At 39.1% G+C, this 8,374-nt stretch overlaps 1 protein-coding gene across 2 annotated transcripts in view; it reads left to right on the top strand.

Annotated features, from left to right (window-relative positions):
• Positions 1–8,374, top strand: part of LOC120545322 (molybdopterin synthase catalytic subunit) — a 346,107-nt gene that overhangs the window by 301,259 nt on the left and 36,474 nt on the right. The gene's annotated exons all lie outside the window — the stretch shown is intronic.

Here is an 8,374-nt window from a genome sequence, read left to right as displayed (position 1 = left end):
AAGACTAATAACTTCTTTACTATATTCTGTTGTTGCTCCTGGAATAACATCCTGATTGATTTGTAGTTTTCTGTGAATCATTAATAAAATGTCTGCTTGATGAAACCAATTTGCTCAGAGTGTCTTCACTGGATCATCAGCAGCTTTTTGATTCTGTTGAACTTTCTGCTCAACTTTCTTCAATAAATGACAATTTGTCTTTGTTATAAGTTTTTATTTTACAGACGTAGTCCTTGCCTCACTAGAAACACTCATTTATATTCACATACATTCATCAAAAAAGTATACACTTGAAATTAAAGTTCTGAATATGTCGATGTGTTGAAATATTGAATGTGAATCAGTCTAATAAAGTTCAGTTCAAACACAATTCAGTCAGGAGACTTTGTTTCAGATATGTGATGATTTCTTGAAAATGTACAGTACAGTCTTTGAAGATTAGACTCCACCATCATTTAAAAATTCTAAGGAACTTTTGAAAAGGGTAGGAACCCCCCGATGGAGCCTAGACACTGATGGTGGCGTGAGGAGCTGGAGACCAACACCGAAGGCCTCCGGGAGAGACCTGCCGGAAGGGGACCCAGGAGCCGTGAGGGAAGAAGACCAGAAGAGCAGGGGAGGAGGAGGGCGGTGCACTCGTCCTGAAATGACAACTGAGCAGCAGAGCGAGACAGGTTTAAAACAGGGATGTCGTGCAGTGATTGGCTTGTGATTTCCATGGCCGCTTCTGATTGGTTAAGACTAAAGTGAACACCTCTACAGCTGATCCATTCAGGGGAGTGAGAAGTGATTATGTTTAAGAAGTCCTCCTGAAAGAATTTGCGCTCAGCTCCATTAAAACTTGTGATGTTTAGTATTTCAATCAGGAGAGACTTGTTTGCAGATATGCAAAAGGTTTAATGTACATTAGCAAGTACTGTACAGAGTATTGGAGATTGAACTCCACTGTTATATTAATACATTTAATATATAGGGGTAGGGAACCATGATGTAACCCCCCGATGGAATCCAGACACGGGTGGTGGCAGAGAAGGGCCGGAAGACCAGACTGAGGAGGGAAGAGGAGGGTCTTCTTGAAACGACAGCTGATAGCACAGGGAGAGAAGCAGATTTTGGCCTATGGGATCCTTGGCCATTTCCTGATTGGTTTTAACAGAAGGTGTACGCCTCCAGTGCTGATTCGCTTTAGGAGGGACTGATTACTTGTTAGGTCTTCCTGAAAGAATTTGCGCTGAGCTACATTTCAATCAGGAGAGACTAGTTTGCAGATATGCAAAAGGTTTAATGTACAAGAGCATGTAGCTGTACAGAGTATTGGAGATTAAACTCCACTGTAATATTAATACATTTAATATATAGGGGTAGGGAACCATGATGTAACCCCCAAAACTTGACTGAGTAGAGGGAAGGAACATGAAGGAAAAGAACGCACTTCTGTATTTTTTTGTTTTCATCAATAATTTTTATTGATTTTTTTTAACATATCAAACCTTTTTTACACACACATACAAAGCCCGTTCAGCATCTAAGAAAAACAGATGCACATGACAGATACCAAGAATAGCAAAGAAAAAAAAAAAAAGATTTAAAATAAATAAATAAATACATAAAATGAATAAACAAATAAATTAAAAAGAAAAGTAAAAGCTTCTCGTCACATCTTAAGTTTGACACAACTTCTTAATCAGCCATTGGTACATAATTTCCCCCACGTTCAAGAAAGAATAAAAAAGGGTTCCAGACCTCCTCAAGCCTCCCATATTTACCTTTCACAATATAAGATACCTTTTCCATAGACATACTTATTGCCATTTCTTTCAGCCAATTACCTATACTTGGCGCCTTTATGTTCTTCCAGTGTAAACCAATAAGACGTTTTGCTTGTAATAGACACATGTCTATTAATGCGTATTCTTTACTTTTCAATGGTATGTTTAGAGGGTATAGATGTAGTATAAATACTTTTGCCGAAATATTCAGGATTTTATCTATTATGCACTTCACATCTTTCCAAAATTTCATTATATGTTCACACTCCCAAACGCAGTGGAATAGAGTGCCTTTAAAAGTGATACATTTAACACACGTGTCCGGGATATTTTCATTATATTTGTGTAACATGGTGGGAGTTATGTAAGTTCGCATCAGCCATTTGTATTGCAATAGTTTCAGTCTGACATTTACTGTCTGGGTTTGAACTTCCTCGCACGCCTTCATCCAGTCATTCACATGGATGTCCTCTTTTAAATACTTCTTCCATGCTTCAAGTTTGTTATCTGAGGAGTCCTGTGACCCTGACACTATAATGCCATATAGTAGTGAAATCAAGCCTCTGCTATAATAATCTTTTACCACTTCTTTCTCTAATATTGATAAAGATGGCATATCTAAAGAGTAACTTTGAGAAATTGAAATAAAATTCCTAATTTGTAGGAATTTGAAGAAATGTTGCTTAGATATATCAAATCTACGAACCAATTCCTCAAATGACATAAGTTTACTGGAGGAATATAGATCTGTCTTAATCCCCTTATCTGCCCATATTTTAAAACCTGCATCCAGTCAGCCTGGTTTAAACCTTGTATTGCCCCAGACGGGTCTGTAACAAGATAGGGTATTGGGGATGTCTAAATATTTCTTAATTTCAAACCATACATTTATCATATTTAAGACTATTGGGTTAGAAAAAAAATTTTCTACGGTCCTTGAATTCTGAGGAATATAGGTACAAACTTAGAGGCAGGTCAGATGTAATTGCTGATGATTCCATGTCCACCCAAGAGGGAGTAGCTTGGTAAGAAAAGTGAAACATGATGGTTCTTAATTGTGCAGCCCAATAGTACCACTGCAAATTAGGACACTTAAGCCCCCCTCTATCATATGGTAAATATAAAAGTGAAAGGCGGAGTCTAGGACGTCTATTATTCCATATGAAATTAGTAAATAGTTTATTCATTCTTAGAAAAAAGTATTTAGGAGGTGCCAAAGGGATATTTTGAAAGAGGTATAAGAGCTATTGAAAATGGATGCACAATGGTTGGGGTGTTGTCCATCTTCCTTATTCAGTAACATAAGCATGCTTTTAAAATTATTGATCTTGTATCCTGAGATCTTTCCAAACGAACTAATGAGTTCTTGTAAAGCAGGGATAGAGTTACTAAGGTGTTTTAAAAACAGCAGGACATCATCTGCAAATAAGGCAATTTTATGTTCTATTTGACCAACAGTAATGCCTGTTATGCCCGTATGTTTCCTAACTGCAATTGCAAAAGGCTCAATAGAGATTGCGAAGAGGAGAGGAGAGAGAGGGGAACCCTGTCGGCAATATAGCCACAACACCTCTAGAGATGGCGAATGGTTTGGATACCATATTATTTGTTAGCACCTCAGCTACAGGATTGTTATAAAGTAACTTAACCCACTTGCAATATTGCTCCCCAAAGCCAAACCTTGTCAGTAGTTCAAATAAAAATAAATTCTACCCTATCAAAGGCCTTTTCGGCATCCAGTGCTAAAACGGCAGTATCTTGTTCGCCCCTTTGGTCATGAAGAATGTTGAGAAGCCTTCTAACATTATGAAATCCCTGTCTACATAATATTTTTGTGTCTGAATTGAGAAGACTTATTGGCCGCATGTTTTCACATTGTGTGTTAGTTTTCCCTGGTTTTGGTAGTAATGTAATTAGTGCTCCCCTCATAGACATAGGGAGAAGGCGTTCCTGGAAAGCCTCCGACATCATTTCAACAAGGGGAGTTAGAAGTTTTTCTTTAAATTTTTTATAAATCTATGGGAAGGCCATCCGGTCCCACTGTTTTCCCTGCTGTCATCGCATCAATAGCTTCACAAATTTCTTTCAATGTTAATTCCTTGTCTAGATTAATTTTATCTTCCTCGGGGATCTGTGGTTGATTAATATTATCTAAGAACTGTGTTTGAAATTCTAAGTTAGGAGAGCACTCTGCACTATACAACTTTTCCTAATACTCTCTAAATGTTTCATTGATCAACACTGGATCTATTATGTTTTCTGATGGACCCTCAATTGTAGTTATGGCTCGTTCAGTTTGTCTTTGTTTGATCTGCTATGCAAGTAGTCTTCCTGCTTTATCACCTTGTTCATAAAAGGTTTGCTTCATTTTCAGTACTTTTGCAGCTGCTCTGGTTGCTGACAAATCATTGTATCGGGCCCTCAGTGACAGTAGCTTATTATAATCATCTGCATTATCAGTTGTATTGTGATGTATATCTATTTCCAATCGGGTGATCTGTTCATCTAACTGTTTCATCTCTTGCCTAGATTGTTTGGCTTTGGAGCTACAAAAGCCTATACTTTGACCCCTAATGAATGCTTTAAATGCTTCCCATCTTATACATGCTGAAGTTTCAGATGTGTTAGTTTCAAAGTATAGGTCTATCTGTTTACCTAGAAATGCTATGCATGATGGATCCTGGAGCCATCCTGTTTGAAAACGCAATAAGGGGGGGTCGCTCATCAATTTGCTATTGATATACATTAACGTTAATGCTGCATGGTCTGAGATAACCACACCATGATATTGACAATCACAGACCTTGGGAAGCAATGGTGCAGAGATTAAAAAATAAATCAATACGCAAGTATGTTTGGTGGGTACTAGAGTAGCACGAGTATGCTCTTGAATTAGGGTTAAGATATCTCCAAATATCTAGCAGATTTAAATCCTTCATGAACTGTTGAATCAGTTTTCTTGATTTGGTATGTGTTGGTATCAATGCCTGTTGAACGATCTTTTATTGGGTCCAAAGTGCAATTCATATCACCTGCTATGAAGTATTGCCCTGATAAATTAGAGATTTGATAAATCACTGTAAAAATTAGTATTATTGTCATTAGGGCCATAAACATTAATTAAATTGTTTTTATCTGAGAAAAGAATCATTGAACAATTAATAAATCTACCTGCTGGATCTTTAGTTATTTTGTCAACCTGTATGGGAATGGATTTATGAATTACAATCATTACTCCTCTTGCATTTGAAGTATAGCAACTGGAGAACACCTGACCCTGCCATCTCCTCTCTATTCTAACTGTATCTTCTGCCTTCATATGAGTTTCCTGTAGGAAGACCACTTTTGCCTGTAAGTGTTTAATTCTGTCCATTACTTGTTTAACTTTTTTAATGTTACCCATTCCCTTACAATTCCATGTAAGGAATTTTACCTTTCCAATCTCAGACATCCCCTTTCATAGGTTAATTAAGTTATGATCAAACATTTTTTCTGTAACATATTCATTGAGCCTTGAGAAGCACAAACATAATATAAAAAGGAAAACAAACATAGAAAGAGACATCACACATACATTTAACTTGAACTTGAATTACATAAAACTCCTCTCCATCCGATGTGGATTACCCCCTCCCCTCCGCAGCTGTATGGTCCACACACCAGTGAGGAACACGCAGGCGCTGGAAACCCCTCTCCTAACTTCGCGCAACCCAAAACCTTGCTAGTCCACTTCTACTCCAGTTTTTTACCGCAGAACATGTGCAGCATATATGTCAGCATTATAGCTGTGAACTCCAAACATCCAAAGATATGCATATGTAAAAAAGGAAGAAAAAAAAGAGAAACTAAGGAAATAAAAAGAAACAGCTACCTTAGTCTTAGCACAAGGCAGTAATGCCATATTGGACTAGTAGCCTATACTATGCATTCAAAGTTTGTCAAAATAAAAACAGCTGCCTGCTTTGCCCAGTCTATAAGGCGAACATATCTCATTCCGTCATGTTGAGACAAGAAATAAAAAATAAAAAAGCAGGCACCGCATAGGCTAAGATAAACTTTGCAGGCTAATGCCTGCATAAATTGACAACAAAACAAAACAGAAAAAGGTAGGCTGCTTTAATCAATAAAGCTTCATTCTGTGAGTGAGGTAAGGAGTCTAATTACCTGAATTATCTCTGGCATAAACAATAAAGAGGCCGGCAGTTCAACCTGTAGTTCTAATTTCTACTGCTTGTCCAATCCTGCCATGTAGCGTTCCACCTCAGCAGGGGTGTCAAACAGCGTGGATTTCTCCAGGTGTGTGAGAAGGAGCCGGGAAGGAAAGACAATCCTGTGTTTGTTGATCCACTTGTCGCAAAGTCGTCTCCTCACCTCATCATAGGCCCTCTGTTTCTTGTGAATTTCCGCAGATACATCCAGATAGATTGGAATGGATTGGTCCTTATATAAAAGCATGCCCTTGGCTTTAGCCGCTCTCAATACTTGTTCTTTTTGTCTGTAGTTCAGGAACTTCATTATAAGGGTTCTTGGCAGGGAAACTGCTGCATTTACCATTTGCCGCTGTGGCGGTCCGACTCTGTGCGCTCGCTCCAAAGCTAGCGGGGCGTTAGCATCCAATTCCAGAAGTGTTGGCAGCCATTTCTCCAAAAACCCACATGCATCTCGTCTTTCTTTGTTTTCTGGCAAACCCACGATTCTCAGATTGTTCCTCCGATTCCGGTTCTCCATGTCATCAGCTTTCTCCGTCAGTAATTTCACCTGAGTTTCCAATGTTTTTGTACGAGCCCGCAGCCGAGCAGTCCCGTCTTCAGCCCCCGAAATACGCCATTTTCCTCCTTTCCTCCTGCGGCTAAAGCGTGGTCCGATTCCAGCAACATATCTTGTTCTTCAGTGTTAGTTTTCTTTTCTTTTTTCTTTCCTGTAGGCATCTTCAAACTTCAACTACCACCAGTTATATGCAAGCTTACGCTTTAGGAATCGTTGATTGGTGAGGACGGTGACATCGGGACAAATGTATGAAAAGTAAGCCAAAGAAGACCGGCGACCCAGCCTTGCAGTGAGGTCCAAGAAATTCCTTTAGTGACCGCAGTCCCTATCCTGAATGAATGCCCTGAATAATGCTTTGTTGAAATGCCAAATTTGAGGAGAATCAACTCCAGATGTTGCTTAAACCAACCTTTAGACAAGGGACAATCCCGCGGAATAATGAACAGAGGCAAGAGGGAGTTAGTAGGAGGCCTTACTATAGATAGTTCAACATGAATTTAAAGTGTACGTAAGCCTAATAAAATGTAGGCTACATCTTTGGAGCTATAGACTCCATCATTATAAAATAATTCTTAAAGGGTAAGGAAGCCATGATAATCCCCCAAAAAACGTTACAAGAATTAGTGATACAGTGCCTGACAAAAGTCTTGTCGCTTATCTAAGTTGTAGAAACAACAAATAATAACTTGACTTGTAGTTGATCAATTGGAATCAGAAATGGCATATATGAAAGGCAAATGCTTCTGGATTATGCTTATCATACCAAAATAAAGTCTTGTATCATTCATTGAGTTTTATCATTGAATTAGGACAGAAAGGTCAGATTTGGCTTTGAGAAAAGTCTTGTCATGTCTTTAAAGAGCCTGAAGACCAAGTCTGCTGCTGAGGTGGCAGACATCTTCAATGTATCCAAACGTCAAGTGGAGAGGATAAGAAAAAGATTTGAAGACCCTGGTCAGGCAGACCCGTAAGACAACTGTTCGAGAGGACCGTTTCTTGCTTTTCTTGGCTGGCCACCAGAAATCCCTGTATCTATAAGAACAGTTTGTCGAATTCTCTCACGAAGTGGTCTCCATTGCCGAATTAGTGCTCACAAACTAGCATTAAACAGAAGACAACTAAAAAATTGTGTTGCATTTGCAAAGGACCACAGCTTGGTGAAAGGATGGACAGTGGAAAAGTGGCAGAAGGTTGATTGTTCTGATGAATCATCCATTGAACTGCATCCAATTGCCGCAAATACTGCAGAAGACCTGTTGGAAACCGCATGGAGCCAAGATTCACCCAGAAAACAGTCAAGTTTGGTGGAGGAAAAATCATGGTTTGGGGTTACATCCAGTATGGGGGTGTGCGAGAGATCTGCAGAGTGGATGGCAACATCAACAGCCTGAAGTATCAACAAATTATTGCTGCCCATTACATTCCAAACCACCAGAGAGGGCAAATTGTTCAGCAGGATGGCGCTCCTAGTCATACTTCAACCTCCACATCAAAATTCCTGAAAGCGAGGAAGGTCAAGGTGCTCCAGGATTGGCCAGCCCAGTCACCAGACATTATTGAGCATGTCTGGGGTAAGATGGACGAGGAGGCTTGGAAGATGAAACCAAAGAATCTTGATAAACTCTGAGAGACCTGCAAGACTGCTTTCTTTGCTATTCCAGATGACTTCATCAATAAGTTATTTGAGTCATTGCCGAGACGTATGGATGTAGTCCTCCAAGCTCATTTTCTTTTTCCCAAGGCACCATGACTTTACGTATGCTCTGATGTTATTGTAGTAGGTTTGTGTATTCAAAATAAAGTATAATTTCTACCGTACATTACTGTATTTTTGTATG

This window comes from Perca fluviatilis, chromosome 17, assembly GCF_010015445.1.
Source record: "Perca fluviatilis chromosome 17, GENO_Pfluv_1.0, whole genome shotgun sequence".
Lineage (NCBI taxonomy): Eukaryota > Metazoa > Chordata > Actinopteri > Perciformes > Percidae > Perca > Perca fluviatilis.
The sequence above is the reverse complement of the archived record's forward strand: the minus strand, read 5'-3'. Positions and strand labels throughout refer to the sequence as shown.